Below are 25,044 nucleotides of genomic sequence, written 5' to 3' on the forward strand. Positions count from 1 at the left end.
TATTTTGTTCATCCATTTATACTACTCATTGCAAATAGTGGCAACTATCTGAACCTCAGTATTGTATTACATTATAAAACAGTATGCAGTAATAACGTAATGATTGTGAATTATAATTTTAATTTTAAGTCACACAAGTGATGGGCAGAGGATCACCAATTCCCCCAATGCTGCGGCGAAAAATAGTGGAGCAGTATCAGAAAGTTATCATCATCTACAGTGAATAATATCATCCAAAGATTTAGAGAATCTGGAATAATAAAGTAAGGGTCAAGGCCAGAAAACCATACTGGATGCCCGTGATCTTCACGCTCTTAGACAGCACTGCATCACATACAGGAATGATACTGTAATGGAAATCACAACATGGGCTCAGGAATACTTCCAGAAAACATTGTCGGTGAACACAATCCACCGTGGTCAGACGAATCAACATTTGAAGTTATTTTTGGAAAACTTTGACGCCATGTCATCCGGACTGAAGAGGACAAGGACAATCCAAGTTGTTATCAGTGCTCAGTTCAGAAGCATCTCTGATGGTATGGGGTTGCATGAGTGCGTGTGGCATGGGCAGCTTACACATATGGAAATGCACCATCAATGCTGAAAGGTATATCCAATTTCAAGAACAACATATGCTCCCATCCAGACGGCGTCTCTTTCAGGGAAGACCTTGCATTTTCCAACATGACAATGCCAGACCACATACTGCATCAATTACAACATCATGGCTGTGTAGAAGAAGGATCCGGGTCCTGAAATGTCCAGCCTGCAGTCCATATCTTTCACCCATAGAAAACATTTGGCACATCATAAAGAGGAAGATGCGACAAAGAAGACCTAAGACAGTTGAGCAACTAGAAGCCTGTATTAGACAAGAATGGGACAACATTCCTATTCCTAAACTTGAGCAACTTGTCTCCTCAGTCCCCAGACGTTTGCAGACTGTTATAAAAAGAAGAGGGGATGACACACAGTGGTAAACATGGCCTTGTCCCAACTTTTTTGAGATGTGTTGATGCCATGGAATTTAAAATCAACTTATTTTTCCCTTAAAATGATACATTTTCTCAGTTTAAACATTTGATATGTCATCTATGTTGTATTCTGAATAAAAGATTGAAATTTGAAACTTCCACATCATTGCATTCTGTTTTTATTCACAATTTGTACAGTGTCCCAACTTTTTTGGAATCGGGTTTGTACATACATAAATAAATAGCTAGATGTATGTTTTAATGGTAGAGAATTTGCTGTATAAACTACTTATGGTGTTTTTCGCCCTTTTTGCAAATATATATGTACTGTATTTCAATACCATTTTTTAGTTCTCTTTTTTAAACCATTAATTTGTTTTGAATGTATTTATTTATTTTGGCCTTCTGCACAAGTACTTACAGATGATAAAAAGATCAGACAAAGCGATTGTCCGTGTTTGCAAGTCATTGTTGTGGCCGAATGTGTGTTGTGCCTCAGGGCAACACTGTGCAGCAGAAACCCTGACAGAGGGGAAGAAAAACATGACAGAGGGTCTCTCCAGGTGGAGATAAACTTTCAGGAAAAACTGCACTTGAGGGCCGAATGCACATCAGCTGCTGCCGTGGCATTGCCTAGTCTCTGACCATCTCATTTAGACGGAGCGTGAGCCTGGCGACCCCATTAACTCCAGTCTTTTCCTCCCATCTGTCAAAGCACACAAAGTCACTTGGCACAAATATTACAAACCTCAGTGACAGGCGCGTTCAGCCAGCCCGAGTTCATCTTTCTGCTAACCTCCATTTAACCTGCAGAAAGCCTTGTCTCTGTAAAGCAGGCCTCAAAGTCTGCATTTCTTGCAGTTTTTGTCTGTTTCTCTTAATGCTCTATAACCTTCCAAAACTCCAAGATGTTTCTGATGGAGATTTATTCCTCTCAAGCGATTCATGCAGAGATGAATTGCTCTGTCATTACCATTTGTAAAAAAAAAAAAAAAAAGAAGTATAGCAGAACTGGAAAGCGCAGGAAGGAAGTCAGCAGATGGCTTCAGACAACCTGATATGCATGCTTTTGTGGAGTTGACTAGCTCAGTCTGTGTCAGCAGTTCAGGAATGGGATTCTCTGTCTCCCTCTCTCACGCTCTCTCTGGCATATTGGATTTCAGGAACCTGGGCTATCTATGAGGCCATAACCAGATCTTCTGTAATCCCTGATAACGCTCTGCTCACTGGCAGCAACAGGAAAGATGAGCAGATTACCTGATAGACAGAGCAATTAACCATCGTCATCATCCTGCGCTGTAATATCACCCCTGCACTTCTCCTCTACTCTGAAATGGCATTTCATGTAACATTAGGTGAGCTGCATGCTTTTATTTCTGAGGAAATCGAGGCACGAGCGTAACATTCATATGCAAGTCAGCATCACTATCTGCACCTCTTGAGCGTCAGTCAAGGATCTCATTATTATTTTATTTGTTTGATTTATTCTCTGATTTTATCTATCTGTCTGTCTGTCTGTCTGTCTGTCTGTCTGTCTGTCTGTCTATCTATCTATCTATCTATCTATCTATCTATCTATCTATCTATCTATCTATCTATCTATCTATCTATCTATCTATCTATCTATCTATCTATCTATCTATCTATCTGTCCATCCATCCATCTATACATTTACCCTGTCTGCTGTACCTTAAACGTGATGAATGCTGGTTTAGTATATATGTATTTATGTAGAAATAAAATGTAATATAATAATGCTTTCTGGGGATCAATTTGACCACAGCAAAAATACAATTACAATTAAAAAACTATCAAAAATAATTGAACCAGTCTCAGTAAAACACTAGCAGGAATGTGTACAGAGGATTTCTTCATATTTAATAATTGACCACCAAACTTTCAGCATCCCTTCACCAAAAGCCAGGAATGAGAATTCCCAGCACGTTTTGCAAATGAAACTCCCATTCAGTTCACGTACTGTATTTGCTGTAATTTAAATGCAGGATCACCTCCAGAGTTCACACACACACACACACACACACGCACTGTTCACTGAACACATACACACACACACACACACACACACACGCACACACACTCACGCGCTGTTCACTGAACACACACACACACACACACTCACGCACTGTTCACTGAACACACACACACACACACACGCACTGTTCACTGAACACACACACACACACACACGGAGAGAGACCATAATCATACGAGGACTTCCCCTGACGTCTGCTGTTTCATACACATCTAACGTTATTTGCTAAATCTAACACTCACAGCCACCACAACATTTTGATGAAACATTATTTAGTATGTTTATTAGGCAGTTTTCTCATGAGGACCGTGCCTGTTCTCACAGTATAACTGATTTCATGTTTTACTATCCTCATGGGGACATTTGACTCTCTCTCTCTCTCTCTCTCTCTCTCTCAGTTCAATATGTGCTTTATTGCCATAACGATTGTTACAATGTATTGCCAAAGCAGTGTTTGCATTAAATCTAGAACATAGATATATGCAACAAAAACATGCATGTGTATACATTTAAAAAGTTGAACAAATCCACATTTTAGAATTTTATGAACAATTTAAAATTAAACGTGCTCTCTCTCTCTCTCTCTCTCTCTCTCTCTCTCTCTCTCTCTCTCTCTCTCTCTCTCACACACACACACACACACACACACACACGCATTAGACGTCTCTGAAAGGCATCTCATACCTGGCTGCAACAAAGCTAAAGAAGCATCTCAAGAACATTTGGATTTGTGCAGCATGTCCAGATAGCGCCTCTCGCGCGCGTCGTTCGGTGGGCAGCGCGAGGCGTGTCTGCGGCGCGTTTCTCCTCACCACTCCCACTTACCGGCGGCTGAACTGCAGAGACAGCGCTTCATTTATAACGCCCGCAGCTCAATAGACGTCTGGTGGAGAGGAAAGAAACGCTTCTCTCATCGGAGAGTCTCTCAACACCCGGCGGACGGGAATAATTCATCAGGGGCGGTTGCGAATGACTTGGGATAATGTTTGGATATACTGGAGCACAGGCGAGGACTTCCAGTGAGCGCGTGGATTAGGTGACTTTGAGCCTTTTGTGCAGAACAACTACGTTTGCGTGCGTATGGCAGCGCCGGTTTAGTGGCTCAATGTGATGTGGATACTTGTCAAGGACATCGTGCGTAATAAATGAGCCTTTCCGGAGAACGACGGCGATGCATCAGAGCTCTGGAAAACACTCTTGAATCGCTTTTGTGATCGCGCGGTGGACGATGATCTTCGGCTGTCAACTCGTCTGAGAGTTCCGTCGGCTATAGGACCCTTCGGACCCGTCTGAAGAGCAAAGTTAAGCCCGAGATCGAAAAACAAGGTAGGCTTACCTTATAAGGGGCGCTGCATGTGGGTGCGCGGTCTAAATGGGGCATATTGTCACACGCAAGACTTTGGTTCAATGTATCCGTGACCTTTTCAGCGGGTAATGGATGAGAGATGTGCCTGATCTGTCTTTCATGGAGGCATGCGAGAAAAATGAGAGGCTGTTCGATGGATCGCATCGATCTGGTGCATGCAAGGTAAATCATGTGGCGGTTTGCGCCTTTATGCTTTTTTAAAATGCGATTTTCGCTCAGACGATTAGTTTCTGAAGTGGTTTCGCTCCAGTTTCCGAGCGAATTATTGTAGTGTAATGAAAAAGGGAAGAGTTTGATGGGATCGAGCGGGTTTCAGGACCACGGACAGCACCCGATACTGTTAGAGACTCGAGGGAAAGTCTTCCTTGGACTGTGGCTGTGAAATGCACATGCATTTTTAGTTTAATTTCGGTATTTCAAGAGTATGCATGGGGGGGTGTTCAGATTCTGTCGGTTTGAAATCAAATTAAGGTGTGAATGCCAATCAGGCATCTGTTAACGCTTGGGTCGACTTGCGTTGTGCATGAAGAGGTTCTGTAATATGTTTAATTAATCGATCTGTCACACTGCTTTTCTCTTCCTCTCTCACACACCTACACTAACACACAAAGAGCGAATGAGAAAAAGACAGAAAGCCAGGTAAAATGATTCTGAAGGTCATATTTAACAGAAATCTAACATTCTCAGGAACTATGACCCTGAACTAGCACTGCTTTTCTCTGTTGCCATGTGACAGACAGCACTGCAGCTGCTGTGCATCCCAATACTGCTATTCCTCTCATCCAAAAATAGATTGGCTGGCAAGCGGAGAATCACCAGTGGTGCCTGCCGTTATTATGAATCACAATGTGATTTCCAAAAATGAACTGATCAGACTCCATTATTGGCAGACTGGTCTCTCTGTGTCCAGTAATTGGTATGCCACTGTGTGCCACACCTAGTGGATGTCTGATATCCTGTGGACATGTTTGTAATTACTGCCCTTTTAGTGTGTGTTTGTGTATTGCTGTGTCTCTTTGTGAGATTGTGAGACTCTAACTTTCCCTTTAATCACTGTCAGAGAACAAAACAACACAAGCAACTAAAGTCAAACTGTTATCTGTGTTATCTGGCTAAAATATATATTTTATATTATCTTAAAATATAAATATATTTTTTCCATAATAAACAACATAAAATATAATAAAATAAATTATCAAATCTTTATTAAATAAATTCATTGAATCAAATACTGTAAATTAATAAATAATAAGGTATATATATGTGTATATATATATATATATATATATATATATATATATATATATATATATATATGTGTGTGTGTGTGTGTGTGTGTGTGTGTGTGTGTGCTATTTATTATTTATTCACTCATAGTGACTGCATCATTTTCAGCAACAAAAGTACTTTAAAGGGTTATAGATCAGGTAGAAATAGTCGAGAGTAGCCGTACTCACTTTTTATAGTTAAATAATAAGGCTTTTAATTAAAATTCATAAAAGGTTTCAATTAAACCATCCCACATTTTTATCTCCGATACATTAGCATTATTTGAGATCAGCTCAGCTCATTCTATATTATACAGACATTCCTAACTTCACCCCACTTTATGTACTTTGTTGTACAAAATTTGCTGGCATCTACTTGATTATGACTAAGAGGCTTTGGATAAAATATGCTTTATTCTCATGAAGATCAGTTTGTACCAACATATCAGTCTTTTGAACAAATGTCTAGCATTGCAGGTAAGTTTGAACATATTACAATTGACAGCCTTGCTTCTGGCTGCTTGGTTAAATATGGAGCTTGAAAAAAAGGTCACCAATGAATGTGTGTTTCAAGCACATTTTCAATGCAGTTGTTGACATGTTTCGAGAACACAATCTCTCTCTCTCTCTCTCTCTCTCTCTCTCTCTCTCTCCTTCTGTGTTTCTGTCTACAGTCAGTCAGCTCTCTCAATATGACATGGCCACTCTGTCAGCTCTCTGGGAATTAGAGGCTGGGTGTCAATTACTCTGAATCTGGCAACCCTGAGGCAAAGCAAACCCTCTCTCATGCCTCTGTTCTGCCTGGTGCCGTCCTGCAATCCTGTTTACGCAATCACCCGTACTCTTGGCCTGCTTGAGTGTGTGTGCTGCTGGGTAACTTACAGGATCATGAAGGCTGTGGATTTGTTCTTTGGATGTGGGTCAGTGACAGTGTGTTGATAATGCACAATGACGCAACTTGGTTGTTAAAAATAATCACAACAAATCACTCTCCTTGGAACCCAAATTTTTTCTAAACATCCCTTGTCCTTCCGAACAAAGAGTTTCTCTACATATACAGCAGTCTGATGCCATTGCATATAAGCCTTTCTCTCTGTTTGGCTTTATTGTTCATTCTCACCGCTCTCATATTCAGTAACAATCTCTCTCAATTCTTTCATCTCTAACTTTTCCTGAAGTGCAAGGATGTTAATCATGCTGTTCAGACCACACTTGCCATTATCTGATCCTTTGATCATAGTTCTCTGCTAATCTTGCATCGTTTGAATGTTATTTCTGTCCCCTCCCACCAAATAGCAGATGCATGTCAGCTAGAGCGATGCTGATTGCTCATGTGGATTTGTTTTTCGGTGGATATTTGAAATTGGCTTTATTTTTTTTTATTTTTTTTTATTTTTTATTATTATTATTATTATTATTATTAAAAGTCACATATATTATTTTATTATATTTTATTATTTATTATATATTACTACAATAAACATTATATGGTTTATATTGATATAATGCTGCAATTATTAATACAATAAATGTACATTTACACAATTATGCAAGAAACATAAATTAGATGATCTGAAGCAAATTGTCCTACCCAAGCTTGTTGGAAATAAGTGCTGCTACTTACAATTTTGCTAAACTATACATCTTAATATGATTGGGATTTCTAATGCAGTAGGTTTCCTCAGTGGCTCCCCCGATATGGCGTTGCACTTGTGTAGTGCTCCAGTGCGAATCCCATGAAACTACAGTTCGACAAAAAAACTCAAACACGCTGATGGTTGCATCAGCAGATGCATTTTTATTTTATATTATTTATATTTATATTTTATTTATATTACTTTTCCATTCATTAACACTGCTGGGTATGTAATAACTACACAACAATATGTGCCTGTACCAGCTTGATGAAAACGTGCTATGGCAATGTATTGAGCATGCATTTTAGCAGCACTCACTGGACTTGAAACTGTCATGAAACATGCAGTAAGGTACATAATAAAGGTGGTGCAGAACTGCGCCACAGGTACATATCTCTAATTAGTTGTATTCATCACATACAGTTGCCACTAATAGTCATAGTATTAGTTTAGGGATGTGGACTGATTCAATTCTGTCAGAAAATGTGTTTTAAGTTTCTTCTTGAAAGTTATGATGGTCTCAACAGTTGGAAGCCCATTTCACAATACAGTAGCAGAGAAAGTGAAGGTTCTGGAAAATTACCTTGTGCTTCATTTTGAATTATCAATGAGGTGCTGTTGCAAATCAGTCAGTCTGTAACTAATGCTGCAGAAAAAAAATGGAACTGTTACATTTCATATTTTAGCACTAAAGTAATAGTAGTATTTTTGGCATCCCTGCTATCACATAAAAGGTTTATAGACATATAGTAAAACGTGCTACTTACAGTCCATTGATCCATTCATTCTCTCCTCTCCTGCTTTAACATATTGTTCTTATTCCACAATATAGCTCTCACCTTCCATTTACTCTGCCTGGGGGAGGCTTCCCTCCTGTCCGCCCTCTCTTTCTTCTGCTGATCATTTTTACATGCATCTGCAGTGTAAACAGTGCTTTCTTACTCAGCACTCTGGAAGAGGCTCTGGGAATGGTAAGCACTAATAGCTAATGCCTGTGGGTGGAACACTTACTTGTGTAATGCCAGGGCATTGTGAGGCATGGGAGAGAGAAGGAAGAGTGGTTGTTGTTGAATGTCTACTCTGTTAAACAACAACCAATTATCTCAATCACTGTAGTGTGAACAGTACACAGGGTTGGGTGTTGACAAGGAGGTAAAAATAATCCCATCTCAAGCTTGTAACTATTGAGTGTGTTTGGAAACAGGTTTATGTTGGAAACCTCTGCTTTAATGTGCATTTGACCAAGTGTTTAAACTGTAAAGGAGAAGAGAACAGTGAGGAAAACATAAGGCAAAGCCATGCAAGATTTGCCCACGCTCTAACAAGATATTCTCGTTTAGCTCATATATTAAAACATAATGACTTTTTTGAAGTTAATGTTCTGAAATCTTTATACAGAGGAGAAGCATGCAACAATGCATGAATATCTTTATGAGCATTATTGCAAGACTGGACATGATTGGTTCTTCCACAGAAACATTTACTTAACACCACAGTTTGCTCCGTGTGTATTTAATAATGGAGATACTTTTACATAACGTTTGTATTATTCATATATCACATTGAGTCATTACACAAAGCAACCCATTTGTGGGATGAAAGTAGTAAACAAGAAAATGAAAGGTCAAAGTTCCCATGCAATGCACAACAAAAGTAACACATGCCTAATTGAATATACCTGTTCTCACCGCCGGATATCTCATTTTACCCGGTGCATCAGTGAATCGGTTGTATGTGGTCATGTTCAGTGCATATGTACATGATTTCTGCACCTCCTGTTGACGTGCATCATGCTTGAAAACTAATGGTGATGTACTTGGCCTGATTGTTGGCGACAGAGAGATGTGTATTAATGCATCGTGCTACAGTAAGTGTGGTTGTGTGATAGACAGCTCTATTTGCAGAGACATTGTGAATCAATCTTCCTATAGTCCATCAACACAGTGTTTGCTATAAACTGCTTCAGAAGATGCCAAATGAACATTATAGTGTGGGATTAAAGACAATTAGGATCTGGTTGCATGTTGATAGCTACAGTGTACAATGCAGAATGTATAAAATTTTAATGAACTCAAAGTAAACCTTGCTTCAGTTTCTCAATTACTTGCATTAACTTTATCTGACTGTCCAATGTGTTGACTAATTATTTATAAATCGTCTTCACTTGGTCATAAAAAGATCTTAAATCTGCCGCTCATTTATTACTGTTTGTTACGGCCTCAGATTCCGACAAACACGGCGTGCCGTAACAGCCTCTTCCCGCAGGAAGGTTTGCCCAAAATAGCTGGTCAATCATCTTCTCAGCATTTGATTATCTCGCTTCCTGTGTCAGTGCGGGAACACGTTCCGTGGCTAATGGATTTTAACTGCTGCCTTTCTTTGGCCTTCTTTACCTGTGACCCAAACACAGCATGAGAGCTGCTGTCGGCCGCTTGCACTCGTTATTCTCTGCTTTTAGCATTTCTTTCTCCTCCATAGAGCATACGGCAGTCGTCTGTCTGATGTGACTCATATTTACAAATTCATAATCATTCAGCAGGGGAGGGTGTCAGGAAATGAGCAGAAAGCATGGGCTTTATATGACTGATGATGCCAGATACAATGAAATGGCTTGTACTTGTAATTAATGTTGATGCGGTGACTATGACAACAGCTGCGGTCATGATGATGATATTTCGATTATCTGCAGACTACCGTAGTGCTATAATGAGTCAGAAAATGTAGAGTTGGGTTGGGAAAAGACAATTACCTAATGTATACTCCATACTGTCACAGAATGAATCATTATTTTGAAGTTACTAATTAGTTTTAAAGGAATACTACATCCAAAAATGAATGTGTCATCCTTTACTCACCCTCAAGTTGTTCCAAATCCTGAGTTCCATCAACTGTTGAACATAGAAGATATTTTGAAGAATGTTGGTCCCCAAAGACTTCCATAATATGGCAAAAATACTATAGAAGTCAATGTGGACCAGAAACTGTTTGATTACCAACATTCATAAAAACATTGTTTTGCAGAAGAAAGAAACTCATACAACTCGAGGGAGTCTAAATTTGGTTGAACGATCTATTCAAGGGAAAACAAATGTGAAATTGGCTTTATGTGTCAAACACGAAGTCGGTTTATAAAATAAAGAGAGAACCTGCAAAGTACGGCAAGTATTGAAAAACAGATTTGCATGCTGTTACACTGGATGATTTGTCTGGCTGCTTTGCAGTCCTTGATTATTAAAGCCATTAGGCAACACAGATGGTTGTTAGGTGTGAAGATCATTTGTATGTGGACATGTGCAGTTAAGTATTAATGTTAAAATATTAATTAAAAATGCACAGATGAGGGCTTTAATTTACAGATTTCTTTCTCACCCATTGTAGACTGGCAGATATTGTTTCGGCTCATTCCAAGCAGCTAATAGTGTGCTGCTCATGGCTTCATTGCACTTCAAGACTGTCAAGGTGAAAGTGAGTTAATGGACCTACTTAACCTGGCCGTGTTTGATCCTGCAAAGAGGACTACATGTTCCCAAAATTCACTTGTAGAGTCACTGATTTAAAGCTTTCTATGAACATCTCCCAATGCTTCATGCTGCAATCAATGAAATAGGCACAGCATTGTGAATGACATGCTATGGGTTTAGACAATGTCTGTGTAAAAGGGATAGTTCACCTAAAAATTAAAGTTTTCTGTAAATTGTCTCACCCTTTGGCCATCCAAAAAAATTGATGACTTGTTTTCTTCAGTAGAACTGCAAAGACGATTTTTAGCTGAAACTCCTTGGTGATTCAGATAATGCAAGTCAATGGCTACAGTCAGTTTGAGAGTCAAAAAAGCACATGCAGGCAACACAGAATGAATCCTGAGGATATATTGAGGCCTTGTGAAGTGAAACAATCACTCTGTGCAAGAAACTGAACATTATTTTACAACATTATTACTTGTAATCCAGAAACATGATCATGATGCTCAGTTTCCTGGAACAGTGTTTTCATTTCAAAATGCTCTCCATCCACACAAGCTTTTCTAAGTCATTTACAATATATATATATATATATATATTGGTACACACTGAAACATCAGAAAATGCTACAGTTGTCTTACTTCGCATGCATAAACGGCAATAAAAGCTCACTGAGATGATACAGAGAGACCAGATATAATACTATTCTCACACTCTTCTTCTGGCACAACCATTTTATTAGCAAAACAGCTATTAGATGTATAAAATGCAACTTTAACCATGTTTTGCTGCAGTGTCATATGCAGGAACATAATATGAAGATTTTAGAAAGGAACCTGTTTATTTTGCTTGTGAAAATGAATAGCATATAAAACAGGACATACAGACAAACACATGGATATGAATTGGTACAATATTTCTACTTAGTAATTTTGTATTGTTTTCCAGTACAAATGTAGAGTATTAACATGCTTAAGCCAAGATATATTTACTTAAGAAGCAGAATAAACTCCTTCTTAAGTAAACTCTTTAGAAAAACTGAACAAGATAACAAGACAAATAAGATATGAAAATATTCAGAAAAAATAGATATTTCTAACAGTTTGCTCCAGCTCAAACCCTCTTCTTTCTTTCTTGACGTTAAAAAAAAATATTAACTAAAATTTACAGTAGGCAGTTTACCGGTATTTACATCTTGCGAGTAAAAGCACTTGGTCTTGGTGTAAAAGGAAGGTCAAAACATACAGAAATGTGTTTTCAAATGCATCTGGATGAGTTAAGACGAAGCCTTACTCTGCACATGTTTAGTAGATTGCTATTACTATTATTTAAAATAACTATACTTTAAAAAATATATTATTTCTAGTGTGTGCAAATGAATATCATATTCATAAAGTCATTACAGAGATTGCATCGAATCTTGGTTATTAAAGGAGGGTTAATGCAATTGCTTATGGTGGTGCTCATCCATGACTGCCTTCCTTTTCTGAGCTATTGCATTAGCAGAATTCATTTTCCCAGCTGGGCAGTTTAAATGTTACACACGGCTTCACTTTCAAGCTATCATTGTCATTATTTATGATTCAGACTCTGTATTTTATCTTTTCACATTAGATTATCCACATTCAGAGACGAAGGAACTCTTTTATCGCTAATACAATGTCCTGATATGACTGCAGACTTTACAAAAGAAAGATTTCCCACAATATTTCATAAGTCATACGAGTCAGCGAGTGCTGAAATCTCTTGTAAGTGGATTGGTCTTGGCAAATGTTTAGCGTCTGCCATGGACTTCTCTGTTACAGACCTAATGAACTCTGGCAACGGAGTAAATCAGTAAAAATCCTGACAGACGCTGCTGTAGGGAATACAACTAATTCTGTTTAGACATTAGGATCAAGGTCAACTCAACCAAGTCTCTTTCAGTTTAGTAAGACGAGCTGTGTTTTACCACCTAAACACAGACGCAGGAGAGAGGGATTACTTGCTGATTGTGTTAATCTTTATTATTAGTTAATCTTTATTATTTGTTTTTATTTTATTCTATTTATCCAGTGTAATTTAAACAAACAAACACTGTTTATTCACATTCCTAGATTTATATATATATATATATATATATATGTATATATATATATATTTGAATATTCATTTATATTATTTTCAATATTAAATTAATATAATTTCAGTATTACATTAATACATTTTAATATTATATATTGAGATTTATATATGCTGCACAGTTATGTTCGATTAGCTTTTTATTTTTTTAAAGAAAATGTTCATGTAAAAATGTAAAAAAAAAATTATTATAAATTAATAATAATTACACTAATAATTTAGTATTTTATATATAACAATAATAATAATAATAATAATAATAATAATAATAATAATTTGTTAAAGTTTGGTCATGTTTTTGTCATTCTGCACTAATCAAAATTCTTTGTAACTTCAGTAAAATAGACTAAAATTATTGACAGAGTGGTCTTTTTTTACTCTGACAGAATGTTAACTCAAAAGTCAAATTGATTCAGATGCTTGACTGTGACACTTTGGCATGAGAAAATACTGAAAGAGAGCAGTTCCTTCCAAATAGGTCTGCTATGGATTGCTTTACTTATGCTGAGCCACCACTTAAAAAGAATAAAAAATAAAATAAAAAATTCAAAGCCCTAAAGGTTCCCTCAAATCTAGAAAAAGAAACTCATATACTATTTAGCTAGTGATAGGAGAGCCTGATGGAGCTCTCTTTTCTCTTCTGTGATGAGTCTAAATCCAGAAATGTGTCTTCAACACTGACAGACTTTCACTCTTAAAGCAACAGTTCACCCAGAAAAGAGATTTCTGCTCCAAGGACCAGAAACAGCATAACAACACTGTAAAAATAGTCCATGCAACTTGTGCACTATATTATCAGATTCTGAAGCCATGCCGTTTGATAGAAGCAGTAAAGGGGAAGTCTATGACTTTAAATATCTCTTATGAAGAAAAGAAGTGTGCTTAATTGTACTGAATGTACCTTTGTTGTGTACTTCAAACTTATAATAATAATACTAATAACAAAGTAGATTTTTAAAAAGTGCACTCTGCAAATAATGTTAAATGAAATGATTTTAATAGTCTTGTGTCATGTTTTACAGAAGTTCACTTATTTTAATGTTTGACTAACAGACAAAAACACATGCAAAGTACTTGGCTATCATTTTACTGTATTGTGTTGTTGCATAGTGCATTTGAAATAAGTATATTTAAAATTTACTAAATTGCAACTATACGGCACACGAGGTCCAATAGAAATGACATTAAAGTATATTTTAGTTGATCAGAAATATTTGTCAGTACATTGAGCAGTAACTTTAACCAAATTTCAAAGACGATATGAGCAGTTATTCAATACAGAATATAGGACATCTGTAAAGATGCACTGAAGTCTGACTTAGCTTGGTCAAAAAAGTCAAACTAATTGCATTTAATATAAATATAAACTATAATACATTTTTAATTGATTGTAAATGGCATGCATTCATGTGTCTGAAAACATTACATTCAGTTCTCATGTATATATATATATATATATATAAAATTTTTTTTTTTTTTTTTTTACTGTAATAAGTACTTTTTTTTGCTAAAGCATGCCGTTTTTCATAAGGAATAACACATACTGTAATTTATGTGAACTTTGGTTGCAATGAACAAAACTTCTGCTTTTGTGTCACAGAATTGGAACGACATGAGGGTATTTTCATTTTCCCAACTGTTCCTTTAATCTTACAATCTTTGCTCTGCAGTGATCACTGATCTCCACGCCTCTCACACAAGTCTGGAAAAAAGCAGGTTAGAACAGGAACTTTGACTTCTTTGAACTTCGCTTTCTCGTCTTCATCCTTATTAAAGCACATGCAGTTCATTTACTCTGTATCCCTAACACATAAAATCACTTTTAATCAAACCAAGTCATTACAGAGTTATTAAACTTTGAAAGCACCCAGTAGTAAATCATTACTGCTTTCATTATCTTTTATATCAATTTGGGCATTCTGCAAATATCTGTGAATAATTTTAATACCGCTCAAAAAGACTGTCCTGAGTGATATTCTCAAGTAATTAACTGTGTCTTTTAACGGCCTCTTTAGTCTGATCAAGTGTCTTGCTCTCAGCACTGTGACGCTCACACTGTGTGACTGCAGGGCTAGAAATGCAAAGATTATTAATGTGTGTATGAATACTCAAAACAAATGAACATTTACTGTATGAATTAAAGGTGGTGGCCTAATTTAAGCATTGTCTATACTGTTTTGTATAACGATCTTGTAACCTAAATGTCACATCATGTGAAGTTTATATAAAATAACAACAATATTCGATATTGAAAAATTGAGATTATTCAGTTACATTGGCTCTCTATATAAAATAATAATAATAATAATAATAATAATAATATTTCTTATTACTGTGTGTTTGTGTGTGTGTGTGTGTGTTTCTGTGTGTTTTATCCCCTGTAATTTGGCACTTAATATATATATCCTATTAAAGGGCTGCTCATGAATTGTTCATTCAGGATGCAGTGTGGCATGCTGGGTTATGATGCTGGGCAGAGTGCTAGTGTGGCACAGCAAAACCGCCTTTAAACGCTAATTGCTATGACTGACCAAAGAATTGATCCGTTATTGCTTATATTTTCTGAATCCTCCAGACTCAAGGCTCTTAAAGTGGCCTTTCTCCAGAGCTTCTTCAGAACATAACATTAGCAAACTGAGCTCCCATGCAAGGCCCTCAGTGCATATTACATCTAATTGGTGCTTGACACAGAGGTACACACACACACACACACACAGTCTGTGCTACCTGTCCAAAAATAGCAGGGCTAATCATCAGCAAACTCTTGGCCTGGTGAAATGTTTGATTTGAGTGTGAGCGTCTGGTGTTTGGAGGAGACGCACGCAGACGGAGGTCTGATCGATCAGCGGCGCAGCAGCAGACTGTGGAAGTGAGATTGTGATTAGATTGCTGTTAGACCACCTCATGTTCACACACACACACACACACACACACACACATATATATATATAATATATTATATTAATATATATTATATAACTATAATTATTAGTATTGTTTACATTTTACTTTAAATGTGTTAACTATTTACATTTATATTAATATTAATATTACTGTAATATTAATCGAAGCTCAAATTATTCAATTCAGTTGCTCCTTTTTTAAATCTAATTATAAAACGACATCTTATTTGAGTAAAATTTGTTGTTGAGATACAGTCATTTACTCAATGGAGTAACTGTAAGAACAAATTAATACCTTAAGTAATTAAGATATTACTAATAAGCTTGGTAAAAAATAATGAATATATATATTTATGAATCTTCTGTTAACAAAACAAAAATATATTGTATCATATTGCATTTAATGAGTTATTGGATACCACATGATATTGTGCTGCCCAAATATACACACATTTTTCCATTTAGTTTTGATGTTTATTGAAGTATATTAGAACATTTGCAAAATCAAATTTCTGATACAGTAATGGAAAACTTTCAATTTGACCTCCTTACATTGATGCTTACTGTTTAAAATAGGTTAAGCACTGATTATCTGTTAATCAAGAATATAATCTTGATTTTCAACAGTTGTTTGTGTTTGACCCTGTTATTTGCTCACAGCAAAACCGCTGCAGTTTCTTCCAATTAAAACAATACAAACGGTGAGTTTGAACAAGCTCTCGCGGGATCCTGCTGTTCCTGGACAGAAAGATCAACATTTTAAAGTGCTAATCTCTAAGTGTTTATCTGCATTTAGGCCAGCGGTGCTCTATTTGCAGGCCTACATGCATGAAGATCCAGTTCTGGCACAGATTCACTGATGAAATACCCATTGCAGATTTGCAAATATGATTTCAAGGCAAAAACTGCATTTAAAAAATCGAATTTATTTTATTGTAAATAAATAATCCCCCACCCTTGGCATCCAGAATTGATTCTAGCAAGCATGTATAAATAAAACCAGAAATAAAACTTGTTGTTTTTATAGGCTAAAGCAATGCGACGCTTTTAAAGGAAACAATAGGCCATTAACAAAAGAGTCTACAGCTTGCCGTTCGGTCCACATCTACAGAAAGAGGCCATTTTCAAACGCCTTGACAATTCAGGGTTCGATCTACACCTTTCGCAGACACCTAAACCCCCATCACACGTCCCTCTGGCTGAGGCTCAGCTGAGCATTTTTCACACCTTGGAAATCAATTTCACCACACGCTGCAATGAAAAACAATTCAAGCCTTCATTGCCACAGTTGTGTTTTGTGCTTCGAGTCTGTGAGCTGAGCTCTGAAAGCCTGAAATCAGTCTGACAGAAGTGATGTAATGCTTCCAGCAGGGTCAATATTTGTTAGGCCTGACTGAAATGTTTACATCTGTATGTTACTGCAGCATCTTCTTCATTTTTCTTTCTAAACTAATGATTTAAAGCATAAAAGTAGTGTGCTATACATTACATAGTACTTGATTCTGATTGGTCAGCAACTGTGTGCTTTTAGCACCTTTAGCACCTTTAGCACTTTTATTGTGTGGTAACCATCTTATAAAAGCAATAAGGTACTCAAGTGTCCAGGCCTCATTTATAAAGTGTGCGTTTTCCTTTGACGTGAAAAAGTGCTTAGCAGATATACGTACTGTTTTCTTGCAGGGTTTTGGAAATGTACGCTGTTCTTGCAGCTCGCTGTTCTAAACGAAAGGATTTAGACGATGACTGTGTTATGTGGATGGTGGAGGATGAACCCAAAATGTAGAAAGAAGTCACAGCAACACAGTTTATTTTACAAAACAGGAAAACAAAATCCACGAGGGGGCAAAACAAGGGCAAGAATGACGAGAGATAAACTAGACTAACACTTGACAAACTACACTATAACAAAAACAGGATCACACTTCTACTTAGACAAGACTTTCTATAGACGTACTCACAGACAGATCTCACATAGATTGACACGCAATGTTAGACAGTATTTGGCAATGTTTGACAATTTTAAACATTGAACCGACAAAGGGACAGAGAAACACACGAGGTTATAAAGGGAGGCTACTAATGAACACAACAGGTGGAACAGGTAAATCAATGATGACAAAACTAGGGTAACAAGGGGGGCGGGGCAAGGAAACGAGACAACACAAGCACATGGCCCAAAGACAAGGCCATGTGCTTGTACACAAAACACGGGCCTGTCATGATCCTGCCACAAGACTAGAGAAAAATCAGGACATGAAGGCAGAACCATGACAGAACCCCTCCCTTAAGGAGTGGCTACCAGACGCTCCTCAAGGGAACATCATACACGGGACACGACTGACTGGGACAAAGACACAAACCAACAGGACATGACAAATAACACTAAAGGCAAACATGAAAAAACAATCACAGGGTTAGGGTGCAAAATCAAAAACAATAAACAAGGCAGAGGAGGTGGGGGAAGCACAAAGTCCTTAGAGGACAGTCCAGGGTGGATGGGAGGACTGAGGGTCTTGGGTCTCCGGGACGAGGACTGAGGACTGGGACTCCAGGGGAACTTGGCTGGAGACACATGAGGGGATGACTTGGGGGAAACAGTAGGCAGCTTGACAGGGGAGACAGGAGGCAACACAACAGGAGACAAGACAGGGGATACTGCGGGTGATATTGGAGCAGAAGCAAGAATAGAGCCCCCCAACGACGGCTCAGTATCAGCGCTCCCCATCTCTGAATCCGGGAGATCATCGTCCGCAGCAGACTGGGGTACTGCGCACCCGGCAGCTGACTGGGGTATGGCGCTCACGGCAGCTGACTGGGGTTCGGCGCTCACGGCAGCTGACCGGGGTATGGCGCTCACGGCATCTGACTGGGGTATGGCGCTCACGGCAGCTGACTGGGGTTCGGCGCTCACGGCAGCTGACTGGGGTATGGCGCTCACGGCAGCTGACCGGGGTATGGCGCTCACGGCATCTGACTGGGGTATGGCGCTCACGGCAGCTGACTGGGGTTCGGCGCTCACGGCAGCTGACTGGGGTATGGCGCTCACGGCATCTGACTGGGGTATGGCGCTCACGGCAGCTGACTGGGGTTCGGCGCTCGTAGAATCAATGGACTCGGTACATGACATGACAGACTTGCCAGGGGCTTCTAGAATCTGGACAAGACGCTTTAGGTATTCCGCCAAAGTGTCAGCTGCGACGAGGACAGGCATCTCTTGATGCGCGGAAACAGCCCGCAAGACAGCTTCAGCAGCTGAATCGGCCGCTGCTCTCTCTGCAGCACTCACGACAGCGGGCCCGGGAACAGCGCTTGCAGTGGCGGGCTCGGGAACAGCGCTTGGAGTAGCGGGCTCTGGGACCTGCTGAGATGAAGGACGAGAGGCTCCCTTTCTCCTCTTCTTCCTCTTAGGTCGCGGTGTAGTAGTCATAGCCGGACTTGTGACCGGCCGGAGAAGCTCAGCGGGATCTGTTACCTGAGTGGGGAGGGCAGTCACAGGCAGCGCTGACTCAGTCGAGGACTACTCTGATGAAGAATCCCACGAGATCCGTCTCCCTCATTTGCCACGGAGGCTTTCGGGGACGACTGAAGCCTCAGGGGTGGAAGTGGAGCCAACCTGATCCCCCTGGGTAACCACTGCCAGGACATGACCCTCCGGGATCACTGGCAGCTTGGGTGAGAGTGACAATAAGGTGGACCCCCGCGACTCCCTCTGCGACAGACAATCCACCATATCGCCAAACGAGCAGCAGACCAGCTTCTCCCGTTCTGCCAGGGGTGGAGGAGGGTTGAGGCCCGTTATGAGGTAGCGGTTGAGGAGACTATCTGGTAGAAACAGCCTCCTCTCGTTCGTGACCCGAGCGTACTCTCCCAGGGACTGCTTTCCCTGGGGAGGAATTGGCAGCTTGCCATTCCTTGCATCGTCGGTAGCCCTCCGCCACCATTGTGCAAGGTCGTCTGTGTTGTGCTCAAAGGAGGACATACTGTCTGCTGGGTTCCTTGACGGTCGGTTCATTCTGTTATGTGGATGGTGGAGGATGAACCCAAAATGCAGACAGAAGTCACAGCAACACAGTTTATTTTACAAAACAGGAAAACAAAACCCACGAGGGGGCAAAACAAGGGCAAGACTGACGAGAGATAAACTAGACTAACACTTGACAAACTACACTATAACAAAAACAGGATCACACTTCTACTTAGACAAGACTTTCTATAGACGTACTCAAAGACAGATCTCACATAGATTGACACGCAATGTTAGACAGTATTTGGCAATGTTTGACAATTTTAAACAATGAACCGACAAAGGGACAGAGAAACACACGAGGTTATAAAGGGAGGCTACTAATGAACACAAAAGGGGGAACAGGTAAATCAATGATGACAAAACTAGGGTAACAAGGGGGGCGGGGCAAGGAAACGAGACAACACAAGCACATGGCCCAAAGACAAGGCCATGTGCTTGTACACAAAACACGGGCCTGTCATGATCCTGCCACAAGACTAGAGAAAAATCAGGACATGAAGGCAGAACCATGACAGACTGGTGATCTTTTATATGTTAATTACATTAATATAATAATTAGCAACTCATAGATTTCACATCTAATTCACATTTTCTGTGCGTATGTTCATTTTATGAATCACGTATACGCATATTTAAGAGATGATCGTACAATCAAATTTAGTATGGTTTCTGTGCATCGTTTAATAAATGACTTATTGCTTACCTGTCAACAACATTGACAAAAATTGTTGATAAATGTTTTGTTTGATCTCACATAACCTAAAATAAGGGCCTGCAATAACACGGTTTGTCCAGTGGAGGTGCTGTAGCGCAAAACTGTAACTATAAAACGGAGAGTTCCGGTCCTTGATTCTGATTGGTTGAGCCAGATTCAAAGCTGTTGTAAATTACTCCACAAACACACACCTTTGTTTACATTTGTGTGTTGCTCGACAACCACTTTGTTGGAACCACAGCCGTTTCTGAAGAACTGCATTGTTTGGCTGAAAAATACTGTTTTTATTAATATCGTTACACTTTATTTGCTCTGTTTTATTTTGTGAAACCTTACTACGTATATGGTATAACTGTTTTATATATTCTGCTTTACATCATGCCTAACAACGATGGAAGCAAAGATGTTTTTCTTTTTACAGTAATCACGTTAAATTCAGTTTCTTGCACAAAGACTTGGAATATAGCACAAGTTCCACGGTGGGCTTTTGTGATGCTTCATGATCTTTTTTTGGAGCCTAAAAGCGTTAGTATCTATTCATTGAAATTGCATGTCAAAACTAGTAAAAATCCTTCAGAGCTTTTCCTCTGCTCTTCCATGACAGAAAGACAGTAATTTGGATTTAAAGCAGAAAATAATTTGATGTGCTCCACAAAAGTTAAATAAATTCCATTGCAAATTATTATTTTTGGCTCCACTTATAAATTCAAGCTAGTTTTCATTTTTACATTTCACAGTGATATTTTACGACATCAGACTTCTGCTTTACATATTATTATTATTATTATTATTATTATGTTTAGTATTATTGGATATATACAGTTAACTGAAATACATGAAAGACGTCTCATGTCTGCTTCGTGGCTTTTGTCTGAGAGCTTGAGCTTTGTTTCTGTCAGATCTTAAATGAGCCGTTGACTGTGATTATTGAGTGACTTCATGATATTGCAGCCTGACAGACATTTCCAGTATTTTTTTTAAACTTGTTTTGTTTCACAGAGCTGCTTCAGATGTGTCAGAATGCAGCATCCTTCACCCTGTCTGTCTGCCTGCACACACACACACACACACACACACACACACACTCATGCTGGAAGGATTTGAAATAGTCAGTGTTGAAATATAGGACATGTTCACACTGAGATTCACACTTGCATGCCTTCCCAAAGGGGAAAAAAGAACTATAATGCAGGGTACTAATATAGTTAAATAAAACCAATTTTGTATGCATATACATGCCTCATTTATCACGTCTTCTCCAGGTACAATGAATATTTTTACCCTTCACTTCTGGGTAATTATCGAGCACTGGAGCGTGCTTGATTAGGATTAGCATTAATATTTGGGAATAAGCTCTGGACTGGATTCAGGAGAGATTTGGACGGATGGTTCTGGCTGGATGTTGCCTGTGGTAATACGAAATAATCTTGTTACACTTCCTCATCTTCCTTTCAGAAATTTCACGCACTCGTTTTTCTCCCGCTCATCTCCGAGCCTGAGCTTTGAGTAAATGGCTCGTATTAGACGTTCAGCCTCAGCCAATCGAAACGCCTCCTTTATACCAATCAGATAGAGCTCAGTCTCTGCAGAGACCATGGAGGGTCATCAATTCGGATGGATTTTCTGCCTGGCTCTTGTCTGGAGAGAAACAGACAGGTTTGGAGAGAAACTTAGCTGTGCATCGGTGCAAGGCCTTCCAGACTCGGACCCTCGGGTGCGATTCTCCATTAATGCATTTTCTGTGTCGCTGCTGTTCTGTTGGAGGCAGAGATTGTGTTGATTAGGGAAAAAGGGATACGTGTTATTTGGAGGAGCATGCATTTCCTTATGCACACATGCCTTGGGCGAACACACTCCGAGCGTGATTTCTGAAGGCTAAGTTTGCAGATTTAACTGTGAGTATCTTGAGATGTGCTCAGTCAGGGTCACTCAAAGTCACAGTGGAATAAAGTGAGTTGTGATGCTGTGGGATTCCTGACACAAACTCTTCTGTTCCCTGTTTTTGAACTTACTGGAAGCGAGAGGAACACGTGTAGCCCATGGATCAATACTGAAGGTAACATTAAATCATGTTTCCAGCACTCGACCGATCACTGCGGAGTATTATCGGCTGACCTTGGAAAGCAGACATTTGAGACTTCCTGAAGCTGTGGTTTTTGTGCGTTTTCAGGACATAGCATCATGAAAATTGGTTTAGAAGTCAAGTGTGAGGACAGTTTGTTTTTTGCTGGAGTTGTGCCCTAAGAGTCATGGTGCTCACATGATCAATGAGAGTTTGAATCCAGCTTGCAACATTATATCCAATGCCAATCATACCTCCTCTTCTCATAATTTCCTTGCCTTTCTCCACTATTCATTAATTTTTTTCTCTTTCTTTCTTTCTTTCTTTCTTTCTTTCTTTCTTTCTTTCTTTCTTTCTTTCTAATAACACCCTGTAGAAATATAGCTAATCTAACTTGAATACTGAAATTGTCAATTATGCTAGATATCAAATATTAATCTTTATTTAGTCAAAAAAAATAATATTAATAATAAAATAATAATATCAAGAACAACTAATTTCACAATATAAAATTATAAATCAATTCATGATATCGATAAATTCAAAATTAAGTTTAGATTTGTGACTTTATTGGTGGTAAAAAATATTTTTCAATAATCAAAATATTAAATAAGATGTTATTAATAATAATTATTATTATATGTCCTTGCATTGCTTATAATAATAATAATAATAATAAATTATTAATGACAAATCAAATATTGGCAATATTCTTGTTTTCCATTGTCTCTCTGTAGTTCATCTAGTTAAACCTGCCGGCCTTATTCAGTGCAAAACTAAAAGTCAGCTTTGGGCCTTTCTGTAATTGACATCACAAAATGATTTCATTAAAACTCGATTTAGCCCATCACTATAGAAACCACACAAAGGTAAGACCGGAGTACATATGCCTCCGCATGCACATTATGTTTCACATTAGCATTAAATGTTTTCCACTGACAGATCAATTAATCATATCAGTTTCTCTCATCAAACGAAGTTCATGCATTCTCCCGTCTGTTCTCAAGAAACGAATGTAAAGAGGTTTGCCTTTAACTAGGGCATCCCTTCTACCTGTCGTCCCCAGATAACGGCTGGAAATAGTAATGAGGAGCACACAGGAGATGACCGGGACCCGTCACAAGAGTCATACACATGTGTCCTCCAAAGCAAGCCACTGTAGTTTCATTGTTTAATGATCAGTATCTATCTCTAATCTCACTGCGTATTGATGAATATTTGACATGCCTTTGTACTATTGGCTTATATAATGAATAATGCAGGCCGAGATTTTGTGCGTATATATACTGTATATATATATATATTAGCTTTCTGTAGAAACACAACTGTGTGCAGATTGGTTTGTGCCTCCCTTATACGATCTACAAATCAGTCTACAGAAGTAGATATATCGGGTCCGGAGAGATTGAGGACCACCGTTGTGTCCGCATGTTTCCTTATCGCCGCCACTTTGAAGAATCAATCATTTATTTAGCCAATTTGCCTTTAAATTCAACGGAAATTGTGATCCCGAGACAAAAGAAGTAGCCAGCACAAACTTTTCAAAGGAAGGTTGCTTCTTTAACTTTTGGCATGGGAAATACAGACTCTTTTGAGAAAAAAAAAATCAAGCAAAAGAGAGAGAATATGAAGATCAATGAGAATGGAAACATCAAACATCGGTGCGCTGGATGGTTGATGAAAGCAGGAGCGAGTGTGGAGGAGAGTGATAGTCCAAACAATAGAATAGCAGAAGCATATACAGTATGTTCTCTTAAGGCGTTTATTTAATGTTATACAGCTGTTAGGTCAGACTGCTTCAAGAGTGCTGACAGCTCTACTGTGAGGGTGATATTCAGTGAACACCAAGAAGCTTTGATCCACCATTAACCTCACACTGTGACTTACAAGATAATGGTCAAGCATGATAATATAATCACAATTTGGTTTATTTTTTTTATTTATTTTTTTTTTTGCGTAAATGTGCATTTTGTTTAGTTGCAGCTAACAGCACAAACGGTCGCTTGAAAAAAAAAAAAAAAAAGTCAAATTTAAGTGAGTTTTGGTTTGAAACAAAATTGTTCTCTGTTTTAAATAAGATTATTTTGCTTGTTTTAAGCAAAAACTAACTTAATTTTGAATTGATTTATTTTCCTGAAAACAAGACAATCATCTTAACTTCCTTCTTGATTTAAGAATTTTTTGATATTTAGACTGGAAACAGGACAAAGAATCGAAGTAAGAATTTTTCTTTTTCTCTTTTTTTTTTTGCAGTCAAAATAAAACTTGAAATGTTCTGAAAGTGTGATGACTGCGTCAGTTTTAAGTGAGCATTCAGTGTGATGAAATGAACAATGTATCTTTGTGTCTGTGGCAGTGTTTACAGAGCTTGATGATGATGACCTGAAATAAGTTGACTATTAAAAAGAACAGCTGAACATAAGTTAACATATATATATATATATATATATATAT

The 25,044-nt window shown here is 38.4% G+C and overlaps 1 protein-coding gene across 2 annotated transcripts in view; it reads left to right on the top strand.

Moving 5' to 3' along the window:
* Nucleotides 1-3,688: 3,688 nt before the first annotated feature.
* Nucleotides 3,689-25,044, top strand: part of LOC132101202 (leucine-rich repeat and fibronectin type III domain-containing protein 1-like protein) — a 156,235-nt gene continuing 134,879 nt past the window's right edge. The window contains exon 1 of one of the 2 annotated variants that reach the window (XM_059505937.1): nt 3,689-4,356. The gene's annotated coding sequence lies outside the window, so the exon portion shown is untranslated. Of the gene's footprint in view, nt 4,357-4,443; nt 4,559-25,044 lie in introns of those variants that run through there. The other variant, XM_059505938.1, reaches the window with a different exon arrangement.

The sequence above is a fragment of the Carassius carassius genome, chromosome 23 (assembly GCF_963082965.1).
Source record: "Carassius carassius chromosome 23, fCarCar2.1, whole genome shotgun sequence".
In the NCBI taxonomy this organism is placed as follows: domain Eukaryota; kingdom Metazoa; phylum Chordata; class Actinopteri; order Cypriniformes; family Cyprinidae; genus Carassius; species Carassius carassius.